The sequence below is a fragment of the Rana temporaria genome, chromosome 5 (assembly GCF_905171775.1).
Source record: "Rana temporaria chromosome 5, aRanTem1.1, whole genome shotgun sequence".
NCBI classification, from domain to species: Eukaryota; Metazoa; Chordata; class Amphibia; order Anura; family Ranidae; genus Rana; species Rana temporaria.
The window spans coordinates 197810151-197834701 of NC_053493.1; positions in this window are offsets into that span (position 1 = coordinate 197810151).

Genomic DNA, 24551 nt, shown 5'->3' on the forward strand with positions numbered 1-24551 from the left:
CTTTTACAACATGAACATTTACTCTGCCTCTACTCCTTTTGTAAACCAAACACAGTCATCAGTTTTTGTAATGCTTGGAAACTGTCTCAGAACACTCTCCAGAGACTCCTTAATAATACAGTCAATGCTCTGCAGGAAAAACTGAGGCAGAATCACTATGAGTCCACAACAGACATTTGGGGAGTTATAGTTAAGCTACTGTCTCAACTTAGTTAGCTCCACTTAACAGCTCCATCAGTATTAGCAAAGTGCCATTGCCTTGCCAAAAAACATGAAATGTGAAACTAAGGAACATTAGCATGAAACAATACCAAATAGTAAAGCTTACATTTTTTTTTTATTATTTTAATCAGCACAAGGTATTATACTTATGTTTATTCAGAGGTGTCCCTTGTGCTGATGGCTGATCTTTTTAGTTGAAATGCTCCATCCTCTGGGGCAGTGGTGGTTGTTACAGCTACTGGATCTGTCAAAGGCACTCGTCAACTATGCCTACCGTTTCCACCCCCTTCTCCCTTCATAGAAGCTTTACTATAGCTTCCATCAATGAACAGTGTCCTATGAATAGAGGAGGTGGATCTTTCAGTCATCCACCCATCCTCCATTAATAAATCGCTTTTTATTGATGGAAGCTATAGTACAGCATCTATGAATGGAGGAGGAGGCAGAAAGAGTGGGCACAGTTAGCAGTTTTAACGAGTGCCTATGGCAGTTCCAGCAGATTTATTAACTCCTGCAACACTGGAAGATTATGGCTGCAGTGTGCGCATTGGGCAGAGGATGAAAGATGTCTACTAGGATAGCCGGCACTAGCACAAGGAACACTTCTCATTAAGCCCCCGTTAACACCAGTGCAACTTGTCATGCAATTTGATTTGACAAGTCAAATTGCATAACAATTCGCACCCTATTGTCGGCAACAGAACTGTTCAAATCGGGGTGACGCTGACTTTGCGGTGTCACACTGATTTGAAAAAGTCTCTGCACTACTTTTTTCTGATTTCAGGTGCGATCTGCATACACATCTGTGCATGAAGTCACACAAATGTCAGCCAAGTAGCACCTGAAGTCGCACTAACGTGTGGCTTTGAAATTGTGCGATTTTAAGTGAAGTTGCGCGATTTCAAAGCCGTATTCAGTGTGAACCAGGGATAAAGGATAGGTTCACATGTTGGGCCATGTTGCATGTTACAATCATATTCGGGTGTATGTTACAACATGTTCCAGCCTCCTCCCCCTCACCCCCTGAGCTCCCCTTTCCCCTGTGACAGTGAGCAGGGGTTTCTCTCCCCACAACCATTGTCACATTTAAAATTGTCTCTGCCACATCATTCATTCACAGTGATCTGTAAATTAATAAACTACAAGTTCCTCCTCCCACCGTGGCATACAGACTTGTAGTTCTCAATGGTCTATGAGAGTGCCGATCAGTGCCCTCGTAGTCCATTGGCACTTCCTGCATCTAGGCAACAGTCTGCCCATACAGAGGTGCAGGCAAAAAGCTGTACCAATGTCTGCAGGAGCCTAACATTGCACCTGAGATCTACTGAATTCGGGTGATATGTTCTGTAGGCAGGCTGAGAAAATAAATAAATGCACATTTTTTTTACCTGAGCAAACAATAAACATGTGAATGAAACATTCCAAATTTAAAGTTACAGGTAAAAAAAAAAAAATGTGCATTTATTATTTTTTTCTCAGGAGCCTGCAGAACATATCACCCACATTCAGTAGATCTCAGGTGCAATGTTAGGCTGCTGCAGACACTGGTGCAGCTCTGTGCCTGTACCTCTGTATGGGCAGACAGTTGCCTAGCTGCAGGAAGTGTCAATGGACTACAAGGGCGCTGATCGGCACTCTCATAGACCATTGAGAACTACAAGTGTGCCGGCCACGTTGGGAGGAAATGTAAAATGTTCAATGTTTCATTCACATATGTAATTTTGAATGTTTCATTCACATATGTATTGTTTTCTCAGCGCCACTATTTACCTAGTTGCTTTTCCTTATTTATGGTAGATGGGTTTTATGCTAATTATTTTTCAAGTGGCAGCTATATTTTAAAATGTACTATTAATTCACGTATATTCTTTGAAGCATTCAGATAAAAAGCCATCTGTGTGCAGCAGCCTCCTTCACCCCCCCCCCCTAAAACTCATCTAAGCCAATCAAGAGAGAGGGGTCGGGCCAGCCACGCCCCTCTGTCTGAATAGACACAGGGAGCTGTGACTCGACTTATGTGCCCCCATAGCAAGCTGCTTACTGTGGGGGAACTCAAATAAAGGGAGGGGACAGAATGACAGAAGAGGGACACGAGAAGAGGAGGATCTGGGCTGCTCTGACCAAATTTACTGCACAGAGCAGGTAAGTATAACATGTTTGTTATTTTTATAGGGGGAAAAAACAAGACTTTACAATCACTTGAAGGTGCATGTATCAGTTTTGGTTTAAAATATATTTGAACCTTTTGGATATTTTTATAGATATATATTTGATACTTCCCAATTATTTTATTCAAAAATAGTAGCTAAATTACTACCATCCACACTTCCAATAAGGCTGACTATCTTAAAGAGGTTGTAAAGGTTCATTTTTTATTTTCTAAATAGGTTCCTTTAACCACTTGCTTACTGGGCACATATACCCCCTTCCTGCCCAGGCGAAATTTCAGCTTCCGGCACTGCGTCAAACTGACAATTGCGCGGTCGTGCGACTTGGCTCCCAAACAAAATTTTATATAAATATGCACTGATTACTGTATAAATGTGACTGGCAGGGAAGTGGTTAACACTAGGGGGAGAGGAAGGGGTTAAATGTGTACCCTGGGAGTGATTCTTACTGTGGGAGGAGGGGACAGACTGGGGGAGGTGACCGATCTGTGTCCCTATGTACAAGGGACACTACATCTGTCTCCTCTCCCTGACAGGACGTGGATCTCTGTGTTTACACACAGAGATCCACGGTCCTGCTCAGTTACTGGGCAATCGTGGGTGCCCGGCGGCCATCGCGGCCGCCGGGCACGCACATCGTGTTACCAGTAACGCGGCGGCCCCCTTAGTGCCTCTAAAAGACGAGGACGTCATATGACGTCCTGTCAGAACAATGGAGCTATCGTGCTGCCGTCAATTGATGGCGGCCGGTAGTTAAGAGGTTAAGCTAGTGCATTGTTGGTTCACTTAGATTTCCCTTCTAAATGTTTTTTTTTCTTTCTTTTCTTTGTCTGAATTTCTCACTTCCTGTTCCTCCTCAGTAAGCTGTTCTGGCTGACTAACCACCGCTCGGATGATGGTGTGAAGTTTACTGAGGAGAAACAGAAAGTGAGAAATTCAGACAAAGAAAAAAAACATTTAGAAGGGAAATCGAAGGCAAAGGTAAGTGAACCAACAATGCACTAGCTTAAAGGAACCTATTTAGAAAATAAAAAACGAACCTTTACAACACCTTTAAAGCACACATTAGATCCCATACATAAAATGAAAAGAACCAGTCGATTTTTCTTAATTTGTAATGACAGCTAGAATTTGATTGGTTAATATGAGGACCACTCCTATTTGTTATGTAAGATCCTGCTAATGCAAATAAGACATTATTGAGTCGTTATGAAGACGTGCCTTGAAATGTACAGCTTTTTGTAGATGAAATAATAGTAAGTTTGGACATAGAAAGCACCCGGAAGGAAGGCATGAGAACGTGTCTGGTAATGGACTCCATGGGCTTTATATTTATTAGCAGTCTTATTATTAAGCACCTATTGACCTTGCAAGTTTAAACAAACTGTGTCATAAAGAAATGTGTCATTCAGCATAATATTCCAGCTGTAAGGACAACGGTTCAACATAGGAGCCAGGTATATATGACTTGTTTATACATAAAAAGTCAAGAACAAACACAGGTTTATTAAATAACAGCTAAATAGGACAAACCTTTGCAACAGCAGTGTTAACATTTAAAAATCAACATAGAGGGGTAAAGGTCACAGAAGATCAAGTAAGACGCTAATAGTTGTGCTTTTTCCATTTTCTTATCGATCAATAGTATGTTTTTTCGAGCGAAAATGCAACAACAGAGTTATTGCTGACCTTTTCCTCACCTTTCTATTGTGAATAAAATCACAGCAATATAACAAACGACTTTATAAGCTGTACAGTTTTTCTGATTGTTTGAGAAAGGGCAATTCTTTGAGTTTAAATTTTGTGCACTTGGCATTTGGATTTCTCACTGATCGCTGGAATGTTCAGACCATAAAAATAGAAAGAAACTTTTATTTCATGTTTTCACAAACACCTATGACAGAGGGTTAGTATTAGTATTTATGTGGCTGGCCCCAAGAGCAGTAAATACACTCGAAAATCAGAAAAAATGGAGAAACACAGAAGGGAATTATGATAAAACTGAGTGCAAAGGAAAATAACCTTTGGAAAAGAAAAAGGGAAATGTATATTTACTGGTATTCCCTGTGTTCAGGGACCACTACAATCTCTGGATCAACTGTGGGTGAAGGATTGTGTACATAGGATTGGATTGTTTTTTGGTTGAACTAGATTCACTTGTGTCTTTTTTCAACCTGACTAACTATGTAACTATGTAATGTCATAGTTATTGAACCCAAAATATAAATATGCAATATATTGCAGCTTGCCAATCCTTAAAGAGGAGTTCCAACCTTTTAGGGGCAGATTCACATAGAAATAGATGGGCGCAGCGTATCAGAGATACGCTACGCCGCTGTAACTTACTTTTGGCCGGTTCGAATCCCCAAAGAATTTGTGCCGTAAGTTACGGCGGCGTAGTGTATCTCTGGTGGCGGAATTCAAATCGGCGATTAGGGGGCGTGTTTCATTTAAATGAAGTGCGTCCCCACGCCGAATGAACTGCGCATGCTCCGTTTCTAAATTTCCCGCCGTGCATTGTGCTAAATGACGTCACAACGACGTCATTTTTTTTAACTTAGACATGAATTACGTCCATCCCGATTCACGGACGACTTACGCAAAAAAAAAAAATTCAAATTTCGACGCGGGAACGACGGCCATACTTGCAAGTCTAACTATACGCCGCGAAACAGCAGCTTTAACTATACGCTGGAAAAAGCCGACTAGAGACGACGTAAGAGAATGGGACGGCCGCGCGTATGTTCGTGGATCGTCGGAAATAGCTAATTTGCATACCCGACGCGAAAAACGACGTGAACGCCACCCAGCGGACGCCGAAGTATTGCATTTTAGATCCGAAGGCGTACGAGGAGGTACACCTGTCGGATCTAACCCAGATGCCGTCGTATCTTGGTTTGAGGATTCAAACCAAAGATACGACGCGGGTAATTTGAAAGTACGCCGGCGTATCAGTAGATACGCCGGCGTACTCGCTCTGAGGATCTGCCCCTTAGTGTTTATTAAAAGTCAGCAGCTACAAAAAGTGTAGCTGCTGACTCTTAATAAACAGACACTTTCCTGCTCCACGGTCCAGCGACGTGGCCGCCCGGAGCTCCGCTCTTTTTTCCCCCCTCTCCGGCCGGCGCCTTCATTCATAGTGTGGGCACCCGGCCCTGACAGCTTTTGGCTTCACGGCCGGGCACTCACTGCGCATGTGCGAGGCGCTCTATGAATGGACAGGCATTCTCCCGGGACCTGTTACGTGCCCCTGGAGATCACCTAAAGGGAGGGGCCACCTAAGGCGAGAAGAGAAGTCGCCGAGGCGGTCCCTGGGCAGAAGGAGGAAGTGGGACAGAAGGTCCCACCCCCCCAAAAAAAATTACATGCCAAATGTGGCCTGTAATAGGGTGAGGAGTGCTTAAAGCGGAAGTTCCACTTTTGGGTGGAACTCTTCTTTAAATCAGGATTAAACCCAAAAGAAAACATGCATTATATTGCAGCTTACTAATTCTTAGATGTGATGGCTGCATTAGCTTATTTTTTTAGGCTTTCTTTCTTCTGTTTTCACCTGGTGATCTAACCACTAAGTCTGTTGTTTTTCAAAAGAACAAGGTTTCTTCCAGAAGTATATCGTTTAAATCTGGGAGACAATCCATTTAACACTGACAGGGGTCCTTACAATGATCCAATTGTATTTATTTATGTAAAACCTTTATCCCAAATGTAAGCTGTAATTGTTTAACTAATGTTAGCTGGAGTTTGGCTGCAATTTTTTAGTGTTTTTAAATCTGCAAGTACATCTAACACTCCCCTCCCCACCAGACTGACAATGCTGCTGTCCAAATCTGCCCCTGTGCACCATCCAGAATGAGGGCACTTTAAAGCAGATCATACACGATTTCAATCTCAGCAGGTTTAGCAGGAGCCATGTAATTCTCCCGCTCTACAAGACTCTGGTCCAGCCGCACCTGGTGTATGCTGTCCAGTTCTGGGCACCAGTGCTCAGAAAGGATGTACTGGAAATGGAGCGAGTACAAAGAAGGGCAACAAAGCTAATAAAAGGTCTGGAAGATATTAGTTATGAAGAAAGGCTGTGAGCACTGAACTTATTCTCTCTGGAGAAGAGACGCTTGAGAGGGGATATGATTTCAATTTACAAATACCGTTCTGGTGATCTCACAATAGGGATAAAACTTTTTCGTGGAAGGGAGTTTAACAAGACACGTGACCAATCATTAGAATGAGAAGAAATTAGGTCTAACCTTAAACTACGTAGAGGGTTATTTACTGTAAGAGTGGCAAGGATGTGGAATTCCCTTTCACAGGCGGTGGTCTCAGAGGGGGGCATCGATGGTTTCAAAAAACTATTAGATAAGCACCTGAAGGACCACAACATACAGGAATATACAATGTAATACTAATATATAATCACACACATAGGTTGGACTTGATGGTCTTTTTTCAACCTCACCTACTATGTAACTATGTATGGGCAGGTTGAATGTACAGGTTTTACAGCGATTATCGCTATAGCCGTTAATCTCTGTCTCTCTCTGGAGGGGCGGCTTCCCCCTCCCTCCCCCACCGGGAGAAGACACTGGCCCAGCAGGAGGGATTCCCTCATCAACACTGTCTTTCTTGATGGGGGAATTGGGTACATTTCTTTCCTGCAACCTGTGGTTGCATACATGTACCTATAGGTAAGCCTATAATAAGGCTTATCTATAGGTACGGTAAATATCTCTTAAACATGCGCTGTTTAGGAGATATTTACTATATATGCAGCTGATGACGTTATCAGCTTATGAGCTCTGAAGGAACCATTCCTTCAGAATCCTGTGCTGTAAATGGCAGCTCCCCTATGCATGCGTGTTTGTGAAGTCATCACGACTCTGGCCAGTCACACAGCTTCACCCAGAAGGAAGATGAGTGAAGATGGAAGCGGCCTCCAGTGATGACATCACATCGCTGGAATGCTTCTTTTTCAGGTAAGTTTCACATAATGTGCTAGTATGCAATGCATTCTAGCACATTTTGAGTTGACCTTGCAGGTCTGAAAGGTAAACCACTTTGAGCCTGGTACACATTAAAAAAAAATCCGTTCAACCCAGTGGGCTGAACTAAAAAAAAAAGGAAGACCTCCGGAGGAGCCACTGTACTAACTATCCGATGTTAGAACAGCAATCTCCCCTGCTGAGCTATTGTGTTCTGACAAGGGGACGGCACCCATGGCAGAACACACCAGTTAGCGTTCTCAGCCATCGGCTTGTGGTGTGTTTGTTGGCAAAAATGGGGTCATAACAGGTGGTGAAGAGGCATTATATTGCCTCCTCACCACCGGTTCTGTCCCTAGATGTAGGTCTAGTTGTTTATGTGTTTATCAGTTCACATTGCATTTTTTTACCTGTCTTGTAATTCATGTGCATTATATTGTGTGGTAACAGCACCATCTACTGACCAGTTCATGTATTTCATTCAGCCTGTTTTCTCTGTGCATTATGGGAGTCCCAGTGCTTTCTGGGTAGTTCCTGGTCCTTGCTAGTCTTGTGCTGTACAGCAAGCAGTCACCATCTTGTGTCTCAGAAGCCAAACATTCTCACGGGATTTCCTGCCCCATCATCTGTTATTTAGCCTGTTTTCAAGCATAGTCGGTAAGAGCACTATCTTGTGACATTTATCATAGCCTATATGTCAGGGGTGCCCAACCTTTTGAAGAGCGAGGGCCACTTAATCAACTTGGTAACCAGTCGAGGGCCACAATGAGCGGAGCGGACGGATGACAGGTCACAGCTATTCTATAGGCCCTCCTATCTGCCCAGATGAAAGGGGACAAATGTTTTTCAGATTGGAGGTAGGTGGGCGTAAACAGACATCTGTCGCTCTGTAGAGGTGAATTGAGGGTCCCATTTGGTCGGGCTGATCGTGTGAAAAGGGCCTAAGACTGCTTTCACGCTGATGTGTTGCGGTTTACCCATACCGCGAGTGCAGCTGTGTCTATCCTGCCGGTTAGCTGAACTTTGCCATAGACTCCACCTGTGACAAAAGCCGGCGCTGTAGAGGAAGCATTGGCTTATGGTGCTCTGCTCTGCAGCCGCTATCTTCCTCTACCACCAACTTCCTATCACAACACTAATGCTGTGGTATGGCGGGTCGGCAACTTGCGATCTTTGCTTGCCAACTCGCCATTCCAGAGCTGGAGGCCGCGGGCCACATCAGAGGGCTCCGCGGGCCACATGTGGCCCCCGGGCCACTGGTTGGCCACACCTGCTATATGTGTTACTTGTTTGATAGCTCGTTACTGTCATTTGTATTACCTCATGTACTGCATGTATAGCAGATAATGTTGTGTCTTGTACCATGGATTTTATGTTCTAAATGCTACTGTTTTATTCTGTAGTTTCACCTTTCCTGTCAATCTACTATCAATAAAAGAGAAAGTTAAAGCAGTACAGTTTTCTCTTCTTCAAGACAGAATGGTTTAGCTCCATGTCTGATTACACACCGTGCTGACGTGTATGAGGACAGTATACCACCTGTAAATCGGCTCAGATCCATGGATCCGAACATGGATCGTGCTTCATAGGAAAGGTAGATTAAGACTTATGAACAAAAACAGTTTTTTGGACTAAAAAAGCACCATTGTCAATGTTACATGTTTTGTTTCAACACTCTAATGCCGTGTAAACACGATCGGATTTCTGACGGAATAAAATCCGATGGATTTTTTCGCTGGATATCCAATGAAGCTGACTTTCATCAGTCTTGCTTACACACTATGAGGCCCCGTACACACGACCGAGTTTCTCGGCAGAATTCAGCCAGAAACTCGATCGGAGCTGGATTCTGCCGAGAAACTCGGTCGTGTGTACACTTTTCAGCGAGGAAGCCGACGAGGAACTCGTCGGGCCAAATAGAGAACATGTTCTCTATTTCCTCGTTGTTCAATGAGGAAAGTTGGCCCGCCGAGATCCTCGGCGGCTTCAACACAGAACTCGACGAGGAACTCGATGTGTTTGGCACGTCGAGTTCCTCGGACGTGTGTACAGGGCCTCAGACTAAATTCTGACCGTGCCAAAACACGGTGACGTACAACACTACCACGAGCCGAAAAAAATGAAGTTCAATGCTTCCGAGTTTGCCTATTATTGCTTTATTGGGCCCTGGCGGCTTCCCTGGTGGTATCTTAGTATGCAATAAGCCAAAGTTAAATACAATAAATGTTTAAGAGCAATTATATGTATCAGGTCTTCCTGTAGAACTACAAGTGAAACAATTGCTACTTATCCATTTTGTAGGGCTTGAGTTTAGCAGCAAGGGACTCCGTAGTGTAGGGCTACAGCAAGGAAGAACTCCCAGGTTGTCTGCAGCGATGGCAGGCTGGACGCAGTGAAGGACTTTGCTAGCTGGCCATAATGTTGCCTGTATTGTAGCGTGGCCGGTACGGCTGACAATAATAGAACGGTGTCTCTATGTATAATGAATGCCTTTATAGGCAAGAGCCAGGTGTAGTGCATCAGCACTGAATCCAGCGCAGCCGTGATGTGCAGCGCACTTCCGCGTTTCAAGCTGGAACGCATGCGGCACCGGGCGATGACGTCATCACGCGTTCGCCGTAATGCGTTCCAGCGTGGAACGCATTACGGCGCTAGGAGCGCCTGTTACACTGGAACACATCAGTGTAACAGTTTTATTAATATGAATTAAAAACACTGCACTTACAAGGGATGGGGAACTGACAGGCACATCTAAGGTATTCCTGGCCACCTCTCCCTGGAGCACTGGATCACATCCCAGTATTTCTGTCTCTATAGAGCTGTCAAAGCTCAGGAGACAGCACTCTGTGTTGGAGGAGAGGTCCTTTACCGTCAGGACTGGGAGAGTCGGGACAGCTAAGCTAGTCTGGAGGACTGGGAAAGCTCAGGCAAGTCCAGGATACTGAAGGAACTATAAGTCTCAAAGGAGTGAGAGAGCCCATAGTGCCAGGGAGTGGGCCCGTATAACTGGGTGCTACAACTAAAAGGTTGAGTGAGCCAGAAGAGCCCAGAGGGTCAAGCTGGGATATTTTAAAGAGCAATGGAACTGCTGAAGAGTGATGCAGCTAGCTTAGTATTATCATTATCGGTTGTGTTGGTGATAATCAACCACTTTGTGAACTTTTAGTTTCCATTTTAAATAAAAGTGGTCTCACAAGCTCTAAACACCACAGTTCAGACTGGCAAGGCCTCAATAAAATACTTTTAAAACTGAATTACCCCAATATTAATATACAGTATACTGTATATGTATACATATAAACACATTTCTGGACATATGAGAGCAAGTGTTTGCTTCTTTACACCCTCCCTTCTTATATTTTCACAGAATGCCAGAGCGACATATAGCTTTTGATCCCTTAGTCAACAAGAGTCACAGATTTAGATTTACAATTACAAGGCATATGTAGCCGTCAGTTTTCCATCAGCAGCTCAGTCTGTTGCCATATTGTATTTTTGGCAATATGACAGTGGATGGCAGAGTTGAAGGAAAACTGCTAAGTGTGCATTTCTGCTCAGGCAGTGTACAGGAGGATAGTTACATAGTAAGTCAGGTTGAAAAAAGACACAAGTCCATCTAGTTCAACCACAAAAAAATAAGGATTTATTCACCCAAGACTGCCTGTATATTTTTCTCTTCTCATAGGTGTAACTTCCAACATGTCTGTGCCATGGGGCCAGCACATAATACTGACATATATACTTCTCCACTGTCCTCCATTGCCATAATGCGTTTCTCCAAAAATGGTATAAATGCACTCACTATTATATAATCTCCACGTACTGCTACCTCACTGGCTAGCGTCTCTACTGACCACCATGGAACCTGTGCACTTTAACTATGACAACCACTGCATTAACAAGCTAGTCCACTGACCACCACAACCATGACACATCTTTCTGGAGACTTCTAATGTACAAATGCACATCTTCAGTTACCATCACTTTACTAGCAAACTTTTTTACTGACTACACACTTCTTTACTGACCTCCATCATCACAGTGCACTTCTGCAGAGATTGCTAATGTTCAGATGCACTTCTTTACTTGCCATAACTTTCTCCTCTGAACAACACTCCTCCACTGTGGTGTAATTACTTAAAGGGGTTTTCCACCCATTTTTTAAGTTTATTAAAAGTCAGCAGCTACAAAAAGTGTAGCTGCTGGCTTTTAATAAACTGACACTTACCTGCTCCAGCGTTCCAGCGACGCGCCGGCCGGGGGTCTGCTCCTCTCCCTCCCTCCCCGGCTGGCGTCTTCATTGTCACTGTGGGCACCCGGCCGTGACAGCTTTCGGCTTCACGGCCGGGCACCCACTGCGCATGCGCGAGCGGCACTGCGCATGTGCGCGCGGCCCGGCGCTGCACTGTTTGATTGGACAGGAGATCGCCTAGGACCTGACGTGTCCTAGGCGATCGCCTACAGGGAGGGGCTGCCAAAAGGCGATTAAGCTTAATCGCCTTTGCAGCCCCTCGGCGGAAGGAGGAAGTGGGACAGGAAGTCCCCTTCTCCTGAAGCCCCCACTCCCCCCACCAAAAAAAATTACATGCCAAATGTGGCATGTAAGGGGGAGAGGAGTGGGTTAAGAGGAAGTTCCATTTTTGGGTGGAACTCCTCTTTAAGTTTCTACATGGAAAGTATTACATTAGGAAAACTACAGATCAAGTGAAAGATTGTTTTGCTAGACACAGATACTCTATTAGACATAGGGTTGTGCAATTACCTCTTGTTGCCCAACATTTTGTCGACCATTAAAGTGTAATTCAAGGCTATTAATAACTATGCTCACATCTACTCCAACCCCACTTCTAAGTCCTATTCTAAATACCCTTTACAAGAAAGATGCTTATACCTACCTATTCTCAGGACGCTCTGGTCCAGTCACATGATCGGCTCCCAGAGGTGGCTTTAGGGGAGAGGAGGGACAGTCGACAACAGATGTCCCATAGTAAACCTATGGTGACATCACTGGGCAAGAATTGCAGCCAATGTCACCGGTCTCTCCTCTCCCCTGAAGGTCGCCGCTAGGGACACCGCATGACTAGACCAAAAAGCTCTCAGAATAGGTAACTATACACATCTTTCTTTCATAGGGTAGATAAAAAAGAATTTAGAAAGGTGTAGGACAGTGGTCTCCAAACTGCGGCCCGAGGGCCGGATGTGGCCCTTTGCATGCCTTTATCCGGCCCTTGGAGCACTATCCCTCCCAATGATACGAGATACTATTCTCTAATCTGACACCGACAATGGAGCACCATTTCTCCCACTGACACCACTAATGGGGCACTGTTCCTCCCTATGATTCCAGCAATGGGGCACTATTCCTCCCCCAATACCAGATGTTTACTCCCACTGATGCCAGGAAAATTTTCACTCCCACTGGCCAAAGTGCGGCCCTCCAAGAGTCTGAGGAACAATAAACCGGCCCTTTGTTTAGAATGTTTGGAGACCCTTGGTGTAGGATCAGGTTTAAGCCTAAATAGCAACAGCCTGTAATTCCATTGCAACATTTATCTGTACTGTACCCAAAAATAGGAGAGGGGGCAAAAGGGAATTGACACTAAAGAAGTATGAATTTTTTTTTTGGATTGAGGGTCTGAACACATTACAACCCAGTGGTTTAAATTCAGATTTCGATTGATGCTTGTTTTAGTTATAGGATATACTGTAGAAGAGAAAGATTAGTGGTATTATTATTATTATTATTATTTTTTTAAGTGTATACGCATTTTTATTTCTGTTTTGTTCTTTTTTTTAGGCTGCTTTGATATATTTAACATTTGATTGAGCTAAATAAAAGTTTATTTAGAATTGGATTTGCTCTCCCTCTACTGAGTTGAGTATCAAGGGAACATATCTCTAAAGATTCATGTGCGCTCTATAATTATGTGATTGTTAATCACATAATTATGCAGTTAATTAATCGATACTATACTTCTGGTTCCCATGTACATAATATACTAAGTAATATTCTTCTTGTTTCATATCCGAGTAAATATATTCCTGAAAGCTTGCATTGTTGATTTTGCATTGGCACATACACACACATCAATATTTTTATAAAGAGCTAAATGTGAAGCAATAGGATTAATATTGCAAGCACAGAGACACTTTAAAATATTTTTTATGTACAACAAAAAGCACAAGAACACTTTTATTGTTAATTCAATTTAAATGTATTTATTAGAATTTATTAGGATGTTAATCACAGCACTGAGACACTTTAAAAATAAATACATTTTTTACGCACAAAGAAGCACAAAGAGACTTCATTGTTGATTAATTTGAAATTGATTATTACTATATAAATTAGCAGCATTTAATCACAGTATGTATTCATGAAGTATATACATTTGTAGAAATTTCAAAAGGGATGGACAGCCGCACTCCAAAAAAACTTCTTAAGTTGTCTTTATTGATAAAATAAATAGAAATGCATCACAGGATACAGCCAAAGAATCGGGAAAATGAGCAGCCGACGCGTTTCACACTAGTTAGTGCTTATACATTTGCAATGGGAAGGTTTTGAGGCACAGAGAGAATTTATTTTATCTAGAAGTGTTGTATATGTTTAGAATTAAAGAACGTTTTTTTTTTTAACACTGTGGTCTTTAGTGATTGCACAGGGATGCTATAGCTGCTTCTAATGTAGAGATACAACAGTGCAGCTGTATATTTAAGGGGTAGTAGTGCAGGTGTTTCTAATTTAATAAAAAAAAATATATGTGTATGTATGTATGTATGTGTGTGTGTGTATATATATATATATATATATATATATATATATATATATATATATATATATATATATATATATATATATATATATTCCATTTTGTTTTTTTCTGAAACTTACTCTTCACTCTTTTGCTAACAGTCCCAAGAAGCAGCAGAGGTGGGTGAAGTTGGAACATAACCCTACAAATTACAATGCCGGCAAAGGATTAAAACATTTTTTTGAATAAAAAGTGTTTAACAAACTGCACTTCAAAAATAAAATATAAATCTCTCTGCCTTTGAACAGGAATTGTATTAAAACAAGCATCACAAAATAACCTTTTCTATTTATTTTTGGTAGTGTTTGCTGAAGAATGTGATGAGGACGTGATGAGGGCTCTGGAGACGACTGCAATGTTTTCCACTAGACTTGCCTCACCTTATGCGCAGGCAGAAGTGCAGAGGTGAAGAGATTTAGATAACAGTATCATAGGGCCAAAACACAGATGTGTTGGATGTTTTTGTAGTATTTCAAAGATGTAATGCACAACACAACCAAAAAGGACAAGGAAAATGTACTGAAAATATTTATTTGTAAATCTGCATGAATAACTACATTTATTATTATGTTTGACTGTTTAAAAACATAATATACACCACATAATAAGTATGTTAACAAAAACAGTTTTTTTGAAATGGAGAACCAGAAGTAAAAAACGTACAGTATAATGTAAAAAAAAAAAAGTAAAATAAAATGAATGTGTGGAACTGTTTTGTTTTATGTGTTTTTTTTTTTTTTTGCAATATGATGTCAGTAAGGATATTCATAACATCAACTGCAGAATGTCATCGGTGTGTTTTTTAATGAAAACTAAGGATATTCTAAAATATTTTTTTAAGGTTATTATATAGTTATCAGATGAATATGTTTATAATAACAGTTAGTAAAAATAACACTATTTTCTGACTTAAAGTAACCAAACACTGTAATGTCTATTTATAAACAAAATTTTCACAGCCTTCATGAATAATCTCTGTCATTTGTGTATTATATCTAAACTGTCATTTAATATTTGTTGCCTTTCATTCTCAGTTCTAGTGGCCATAATGCAGTATTTTCCTAAAAATGTGATGTAGTACCCTGATGTTTAACCACTTGCTTACTGGGCACTTAAGCCACCCTCCTGCCCAAACCAAATTTCAACTTTCAGCGCTGATGCATTTTGAATAAAAATTGCCTGGTCATACACCACTGTACCCAAATGACATTTTTATAAAAAAAAAAAAATTCCCACAAATAGAGTTTTCTTTTTGTGGTATTTGATCACCTCTGTGGTTTTTATTTTTTGTTAAAAAAAAATGAAAAAGACAAATTTGTTTTAAAAAATATTTTTTTATATTTTGTTATAAAAAATTTCAAACAGTGAATTTTTATCCTTCATTGATGTACGCTGATGAGGCTGCACTGATGGGCGGCACTGATGGGTTGCACTGATAGGCACCAGTAGGCTGCACTGATGGGCACCGTTGGGCTGCATTGATGGGCACCGATAAGGCGGCACTGGTGGGCATTGATAGGTGGGACTGGTGGGCACTGATAGGCGGCACTGGTGGGCACTGAGAGGGGTACTGATGGGTGGCAGTGAAGGGCATTGATAGGTGGCACTGGTGGGCACTGAGAAGTGGCACTAATAGGTGGCATTGATAGGTGACACTGATAGCTGTCAGTGATGGGCACTGATAGGTGGCAGTGATGGGCACTGATGGGTGGCAGTGATGGAGACTGATCGCACTGGTAGGTTACACTGATAGGCAGCACTGCCAGGTGTCACTGATGAGGCCCTGATTGGCACCATGGTGGGCATTGATAGGTGGCACTCATGGGCAATGATAGGTGGCACTGATGGGCAATGTGGACTGGACACTGGCAGGTGGCAATGGCAGTTGACACTGGCAGGGGGTATGGATTGCACAGATGACGGATTGATGGATTGTCCCTCTTCGGGACCGATGTCCCTTGCACATAAGCCAGTGGTCGGCTTTTTATTCTCCACATAAACGGTTACTGAGCTTTTGTTTACATCACGTGATCAGCTGTCATTGGCTGACACATGGTATGGGGCCAGGATCTGTGATCACTCGAGTCTCAGTGACTAGAGTGATCACAGCGCACGCCGAGCATGCCACGCAGCGAGAAGGGGAGGACGTCTATTGATGGACTCCCGGCAATTGGGGTCCATGCTGTGGCCGTCATTCGGCTATAGCACGGACGCATAGTGGTTAAGCACGGTTGCTAGTAAACTTATTTGCCAAGTGATAGTTGCCTTGGCCAATTGATAGGTCAATTGATTTCACCCTAATTCTGGAATTGCTGCACTTCTCTCTTCTGTCACTAGATGGCTGGGTATCTGGTGGCATTAGATAAGACAAGGGTATTGCAAGGACAGATTAGGAATGAATGGGTGTCTCAGCCAATGGGCAGAGATTTTATTGGGTCCCTTGGCCTGCTGGGAGAGCCTATTTATTTGGGTGAAGTCAGGTGATCGGGGTTCTGGGCTGTCTGGGTGAACATGTGTGGTGCTGCCCTGGGCTGCTAGGCCAGAGCCTGAGGCCTATCCTGGGGACATCTGGCTGCTAGACTGTCTGAGGGCCTATCCAGAAGCAATAAAGCAGCATAGGGTTGGGATTGCAGCTTGCAGCCCAACCAGAAGTGGTGGTGGAAGGCAGAGGGGAAGCTGTCGCCACTAAGGGACCATTAACCTTACTACTAGAGGCCGCTGTGGGTAGCTGAAGCAAGTACCAGAGCAGTATTCTCACTAACCGGGGACAGTGAAGAATTGAGAAATTTCAGCAGATGTCTAGCCAGGGACCCAGAAAGTGGATGTGACGCTTGAAGAGCAATATTGTGTGCCAAGCCAGGAACCAAGCAGGCCAGCGGGCTCACATTTGAGGAGTTAATGTGAGTGCCAAGCTAGGGACCCAGCAGGGACGTGGAGGGGTGACACTTGAGGAATATATTGAATGAGAAGATTGGAAAAGCTCTGGGGATCCAGTGGCAGTGGATCAGCAAGTCTAGTGAAAGACTGGGAGCTCAGTTGAATGAAGATCTACAATAGGAGATAGTAGAAGTGGATAAGTTCATTACAACCTTTGTTAGAAAATGTTTCAAGATTGTTGCCATAGGAGACAGCGATCCTACTCATGTAGATTAAGTGTCTTGCTGGATGCCTTTCCCTGCATGGCTGTCTACCTATAGAAATCTTGGAGTCTGCTAAATTAACATTGCCAATACTAAAGTTTGTCCTGGCCCTAACCCTCTCTCCCACGGTTCTGTTTAAGAGACAATAAATCTCTTTGCATTCAAGAAGTGTCTGGCACCCATTAATCTAACTTGCATCGCACCCATCAGGCCTCGTAACCCACTCTACACAGAAGGATGTTAGATGTCCCTAACTCTGGAGGTTACCATTAGGCCTGGAGAGGCCCGGGACTTGGCTACAATGACAATCAGGAAATACTGCATTATAGCAACTAGATTTAGCTGACGATCATAAGAACTAATAGGGTTTGACATTTCACGCAAAGTAGACTAATTACAGGGATTACTCACAATGGCATGTGAATGACGACAAATGTTTGTAAAATAGCTCTGTGTAAATACCTTTTCTTTTTTAATCTGCTTCGGTGCAGTCATGTTTTTTTCTAAACTATGGTAGCCCTGCATTAGTGAGCAGCTTCACAATAGAGCTGAATTTCAAGATCCATCACCTCACCCACCGGGTTCTATTACCCTCCTCTACACAGATCCAATATTAATATCAACAAAACTAGTTCAGGCCAGCTCAGTAGATAAAAAAAAAAAAGATGGATACAAAATATAACTTGATACTAACTTAGAAGTAATAATGCCTAAGATTGTTGATCCAGGGAATATCCTATTCATTTCCGGGGGGGTGAATTGGATCATGTTTTTTTTTTTTTGCCCTCCTCTGGATCAAGTATGGGATTGTGTATATGGAGGTTTTGAGGTTTTCTATTACCTTTTTTTAAAATTTATTTTTATTTTCACTTCTGCTGGAGAGACCACAACTTAAATCACCTTTGCGGTATGGGACTCTTTTGCAAATTCATGATAACATTCAGTACTCTGCAAAGTGGCCTAAATGGAGACAAAAATGTATGTGCCACTATGACTTTCTACATCTGACATCTCTGCATCAAGGGGACTTCACAAAGACTAAAGTTGGCCATAGATGGATCGAAAATTGGCTGGTTCAACAAAGAGTGGACACAATTTGATCCATCTATGGCTGTTTTCACTCAAGAGAAGATCTAATGATCAGTTTCTTTTGAACATACATGTTGGAAATTTTTTATTCAATCAGCACATACAAATAGTCGACTGCAGTGCCGATTAGTGTATTCTGATGTCAGAATACAATTGCACAGCGGTGAGGATTCCTGCTAGCTAAACAAAAAAAACAAAAACAATCCTATGGTCAGTTTAACATCATCCCCACTAAGGCCCCGTACACACGTCCAAGGAACGTGACTGGCAAAACTCATCGTTTTGCTCGTCGAGTTCTGTGTGAAGCCGCCGAGGATCTCGGCGAGCCAACTTTCCTCATTGAACAACGAGGAAATAGAGAACATGTTCTCTATTTGGCTCGACGAGGAACTCGTCAGCTTCCTCGGCCGAAAGTGTACACGCGGCCGGGTTTCTCGGCAGAATTCAGCTCTGATCGAGTTTCTGGCTGAATTCTGCCGAGAAGCTTGGTCGTGTGTACGGGGCCTTAGGTGTGAAGTGAGACAGGACAGCTTCTCCTTCTCACAGAGAAACTACATCTATTTATCCCAATTGTTTCAGCAACTAATGCAATGTATGGCTGTTAAATTGATACCATCTCTATCTATTTGTTGTTTTGTGTATAATATTCATGTTTCTTACTATTAAGAGGAAGCCAGGATGCCTTTAAAGCTTGTATCACAATCTAATTAGTTAGTCAAACTAGCCATAAAGCCAGCCATAGATGGTTTGAATTTTGGCCGGTCCATACAAGACTCAAACAAATTATGGGCAAGCTGATTGTACCCATTTCGATCCATCGATTTGGGTACAACCATCATGTCAGATTTTTACGTGCAAATATTTCCATATATTTCTATAGCTCCCGCTGGGAGAACACATTAGCTCTGTTGGAGGGATTCTTTCCTAAAAATTACCACCTTTTATCCAAACCCCTTCTGCTGCTATTTTAGGAGCGAAACTACTCAAACCACTGAATGTTTTTTTCTCAACTGGTTGATGCATCTTTTGGTGTTTATCACTCTTTCTCGACAAAAGTCTTAACTGATACCCAGCTGTGCAGAAACAGGGAGTGCAAGCCTGAACTCAATTGGCTGGAGTTGCTTGCTCTCTGTTCCAAAAGAATTAATCGCTGCTGCACTACTTTCTTACACTTTAAAAACTAACCTAAAACAAGCATGCACATTGGGAAAGTCAGAGGGGTCGATTTACTAAAACTGGAGAGTGCAAACTCTGGTGCAACTCTGCAAAGAAACCAACCAGCTTTTGTCAAAGCTTAATTGAACAAGCTGAAGATAAAATCTAATTAGCTACCATACACAGTTGCTCCAGATTTTGCACTCTCCAGTTTTAGTAAATTAACCCCACATTGATGTAAACTCTGATCTGCATGTTTTTGTTCAGTGGTTTAGAATGCACCAATGCCATTGGCAACCAATAAATGTATTACTATGCATAAAAAGGGTTGGTATATGGACTCACCATATTGAATGATGTACTTTTTGGTATGTACTCAATATTCATGCTTTTGTACTGTAAACTATGATGTTATGTTTATATAGGTTTATGTGTCCTTGGACCATACCCTCTGACTAAATAAAAGATTTGAAAGAAGGGTTCTGCCAGTTAAACTGAAAAGTTATAAAAGGTTTGATGATTTACATCTTTGATATGTTCCTTTAATTTCCACCCAAAAAGGTACGCCTGCCACCCTATATTATATCTTAAAAGATAATTCATGGTAAAAGCAGAATTAAACTTTTCTCTAGTGATCTCTGGTCAAAACTAAAAAAATTGAATTTAGAGTTGAGTGGGCTGATTAGATGAGCTTTTTTTTCTTCATTGTAAGAACTATATCTTCCATACTGATTGTGGGCTGGTGGAACTAGCCAACTAGTGGATTTTCTTTTGGAATATAATTCATTCCTGAGAGAGAATTCACAATGTTTCACTCACATCAGATTACTTGCTGCCATGCAAGACTAGGGATAGGGTAGGCCTCCTCATCAAGATAACACATAGCAAAACAGACCTGGCAGAACATATAACCCTGCCACACTGCACCTAAACAAAACAACAACAAACACGATATGAGTAGCGTTCCACTTTAATTGCTAAATTTACATTGTATAATCAATAAGCAGGTTTAATATTTTCATTGTGAATAAACGTAATTGGATATTCTTTTAATATGTTTTGCAAATGAACAGTAGCTAATTCTCATAGTGTGATCTTTTCACCTGTGACAGTTTTTAGTATAAGGATTATACTGGGTCCTTTAATGACCAGTTTTATTCCATCTCAAACTCCTTTGTGTTCTGTCATAGGAAATGCTGATGCTGTACATCCAGGTTGAATTCAAATTAACAGTAGTCTTCATGTAGAAATAAAATGACTGGTTTAAGACACTCACATAGTTATATACTCTCAGCAGGGAACTTGCATTAAAATTATATTTAAAGGTCACATTTGCAATAAGAGAGTGGGTATGAGTAATTGGTTGAAGACTCCGTTAATACCTATGCAGACCATTAAAAGCAATCTTTTGCACTTCAAACAATATATATTATAGCCATTTAAAATCTGGATATGTGTTTTATTTAAAGTCAGTGAATCATATTCTCCATTTACAACATACTTGTTCTTAAGGTGTTACTAAATCCAGGAGCCTGCATTCACGATATCTGGTCTCCCACAGTTTACAAAGCATGGAAATGCAATTATTTTAGTAAATATAAACTGCAAAATACATTTTCTCATCATTAGTATTTAGCAGTATTGTGACTTCTATCAGACGAGCACTGGTTAACACTTGTAGGAGGAGTTTTCGTTGTCCTCTGATAGTCCAATGAGGCCGCATGACTTCTGACCATGTCTTCCCTCAGTATGCACCATTGGCAAAAAACCTCCCAGTAGCTGGCCAGAAGAAACATAAATATTCATAAATTATTGTTAATGTGGCCTCTCACTCTAATGCCAGACGTACTAGTGAAACCTATTGGCAGCAGGCAGAAACAACAACAACAGTGAGATTAGGGGAAGACTCAATGAGCATGGGTTATCAATCAGCGTGAGCTGTTTATCACCCAGACTAAATTTAGAAATGTAGCGGCTACACTTATGCATGTAGAATTAGATTACAATTACCCTCCCTTCTAGATTGTAAGCTCTAACGAGCAGGGCCCTCTGATCCCTCCTGTATTGAATTGTATTGTGACTGTACTGTCTTCCCTGATGTAAAGCGCTGCGCAAACTGTTGGCGCTATATAAATCCTGTATAATAATAATTATAAAACAATAAACACAATTTAGGGGATACCTTGTTCTTCATTGCACAAATAAGTTCTTAAAGTGATTGTAAAGTCTTGTTTATAAAAAATAACAAACATGTTATACTTACTTATACTTACCAGCTCTGTGCAGTTGGTTTTGCAAAGGGCAGACTGGATCCTCCTCTTCTTGGGTCCTTTTTTGCTCCTCATGGCCCCTCCCTCCTGTCAAGTGCCCCCACAGCCAGAAGCTTTCTATGGGGGCAACCGAGTCAGAGCTCCATGTATCTATGCAGACATGGAGCTCGACACAACCCCACACCCTCTCTCCATGACTGACTTTGATTGACAGCCATGGGAGCCAATGGCACTGTTGCTGTGTCTCAGCCAATCGGGAGGAGTGTCCCGGATGGCTTAGACATTCATGGACATCGCTGGAGAGAGATGGGGCTCAGAAGGTAATGAGGGGGTGCTGGGGAGGCTGCTACACATAACGATTTTTTTTATCTTAATGCATAGAATGCATTAAGATAAAAAAACTTCTGCCTTTACAACTCCTTTAAATCATTAAAACATGTCATGAACATTACAGGAAAATTTGTGCATCATATTTACAAATATTTATTCATTTTTTGAGAGTGTGTTTTTAAAAGGAACTGCTATTTGAAATAGAATTCATGTCTTTGATCTAGATTCTAGATCACTAAGTATGAGTTCTCACTTCCCTCATTTCCTTTGTTTTGATGAATGTGTTTAGTGGAATGAGATCTGACTATTTACATGCAATGATTCTTGTAGAGAACCGTTAAAGTTTATAGTTGCACTGTGATTCCAGATTTAATGAACAGGCACTGCTTCTACTAATATCTGGAATTAAAGATGCTGGGCCAGATTCAGGTAGAAGTGCGGCGGCGTAACGTATCGTAGATACGTTACACCGCCGCAAGTTTTCATCGTAAGTGCCTGATTCACAAAGCACTTGCGATGAAAACTACGCCGGCGGCCTCCAGCGTAAGCCCACGTAATTTAAATGGGCATGTGCCATTTAAATTTGGCGCGCTCCCGCGCCGGACCTACTGCGCATGCTCCGTTTCGTAACTCCCACCGTGCTTCTACGAAGAGAGGTGATTTTTTCTAACGGCGACGCGCGTAGCGTAATTCCGTATTCCCGGACGGCTTGCGCAAACGACGTGCATTTTTAAATTTCGACGCAGGAACGACGGCCATACTTTATACAGCAATACGATTGCTGTGTAAAGTTAAGGCACCAAAAACGACGACTAACTTTGCGACGGGAAACTAGACTAGTGGCGACGTAGCGAACGCGAAAATCCGTCGTGGATCGCCGTAACTCCTAATTTGCATACCCAACGCTGGTTTACGACGCAAACTCCCCCCAGCGGCGGCCGCGGTACTGCATCCTAAGATCCGACAGTGTAAAACAATTACACCTGTCAGATCTTAGGGATATCTATGCGTAATTGATTCTATGAATCAGTCGCATAGATACTCTGAGAGATACGACGGAGTATCTGAGATACTCCGTCGTATCTCCTTTGTGAATCTGGCCCGCTGTTTCCATCAAATTCTAGGAGCTGTGGGAAGTGAGTAGAAACTCCTATACATTGCCATACAAAGAAATCCTAGGTAGATTTAAAATAGTTTAGCTCTAAAGTAAACAAATAAAAATTACAAACATAGCTTGTTATATCCAAAGAAAAGGCACAACAATGCATATGCTGATGTAAGAGTCAAAAAGCATTGACCCTTGAGCATTGTAAAAAGGTATTATGGCATTACAAGTCATTTTTGCAATTTTTCCAACATTAAGATGGATTTATGTTTGGAAAAATCCAAAGGATGCCCTGAATCCATAATGCTTGTTGCCAATTAATTCACACAGAGCAAAATCCATTATGGGAGTCATTGTAGTTGATTTCCTAAAGGCAACTAGGCCATTCACATTGCAAGGAAATTTACACTTTGCAAACAAATTTTTCCTTACCTTACTGAATGTGGTGAAAATTCACTTTATAAACAATGCCATATGCAAGGAAGTTAAAAAAAAAAAAAAAACAGTATGTTGGCTTGCACATGATTTGTTGATAGAAGTTGACAGCGCTTCGCCACATTCACTAAACATAGTAGAAAAATCCCTTGCATAATGCAATTTCCTTTGCAAAGTGAGAGGCATATTTGCCTTTAGTAAATCAATCCTATTGGGTCCGATGGTTGCTCTTCATCTTCATAAAACACAGAGGAATATAAAAACATTTACAGCACTGTGCACAATATATGGCATGAACACTGTTCCCTTCTTCATATGAAAAACACTTCAAGAGTGTTTTCAAGAATATCATACTGAAGTAAAACAAATTCTTGGGCTCCATAATCTCTGTTTATTTGTGTAGCACAGGTCTACTACCAAAGTTATCATTTAATAAATGTATTGTTCTTTAGAAAGGGGTTTGGCTCCCTCTAGTGGCCATTGAAACTTTATCAGGATATTTCCTTCTGGTTAAGAAAAACAGTTATGCATTGTGGGATATCTAGGACAATGAGGAAGTACTCATGTTGTTAAATCAGACTGGGAACTACAAACCCACAATGCCAAGCTACACACCCACAATGCCAAGTCACAGCACAGCCTGCTGGGTAAGCAGATAAAAGGAAAGGCGTGGCCTGCTTTCTCTCTCTCTCTCTCTGGACGTCATTCAACAACCAGCAAGAGGCCTATGTGTGTGCCCAGGGCTGGGAGAGCCTGTGGCCTATAGAAAAGAGCTGATTGCCTGGCCCAGAAGGATCCTTGTGAGCATCCCTGCTGATCGAGCAGGAGAACCAGCCAGCGCTTCAG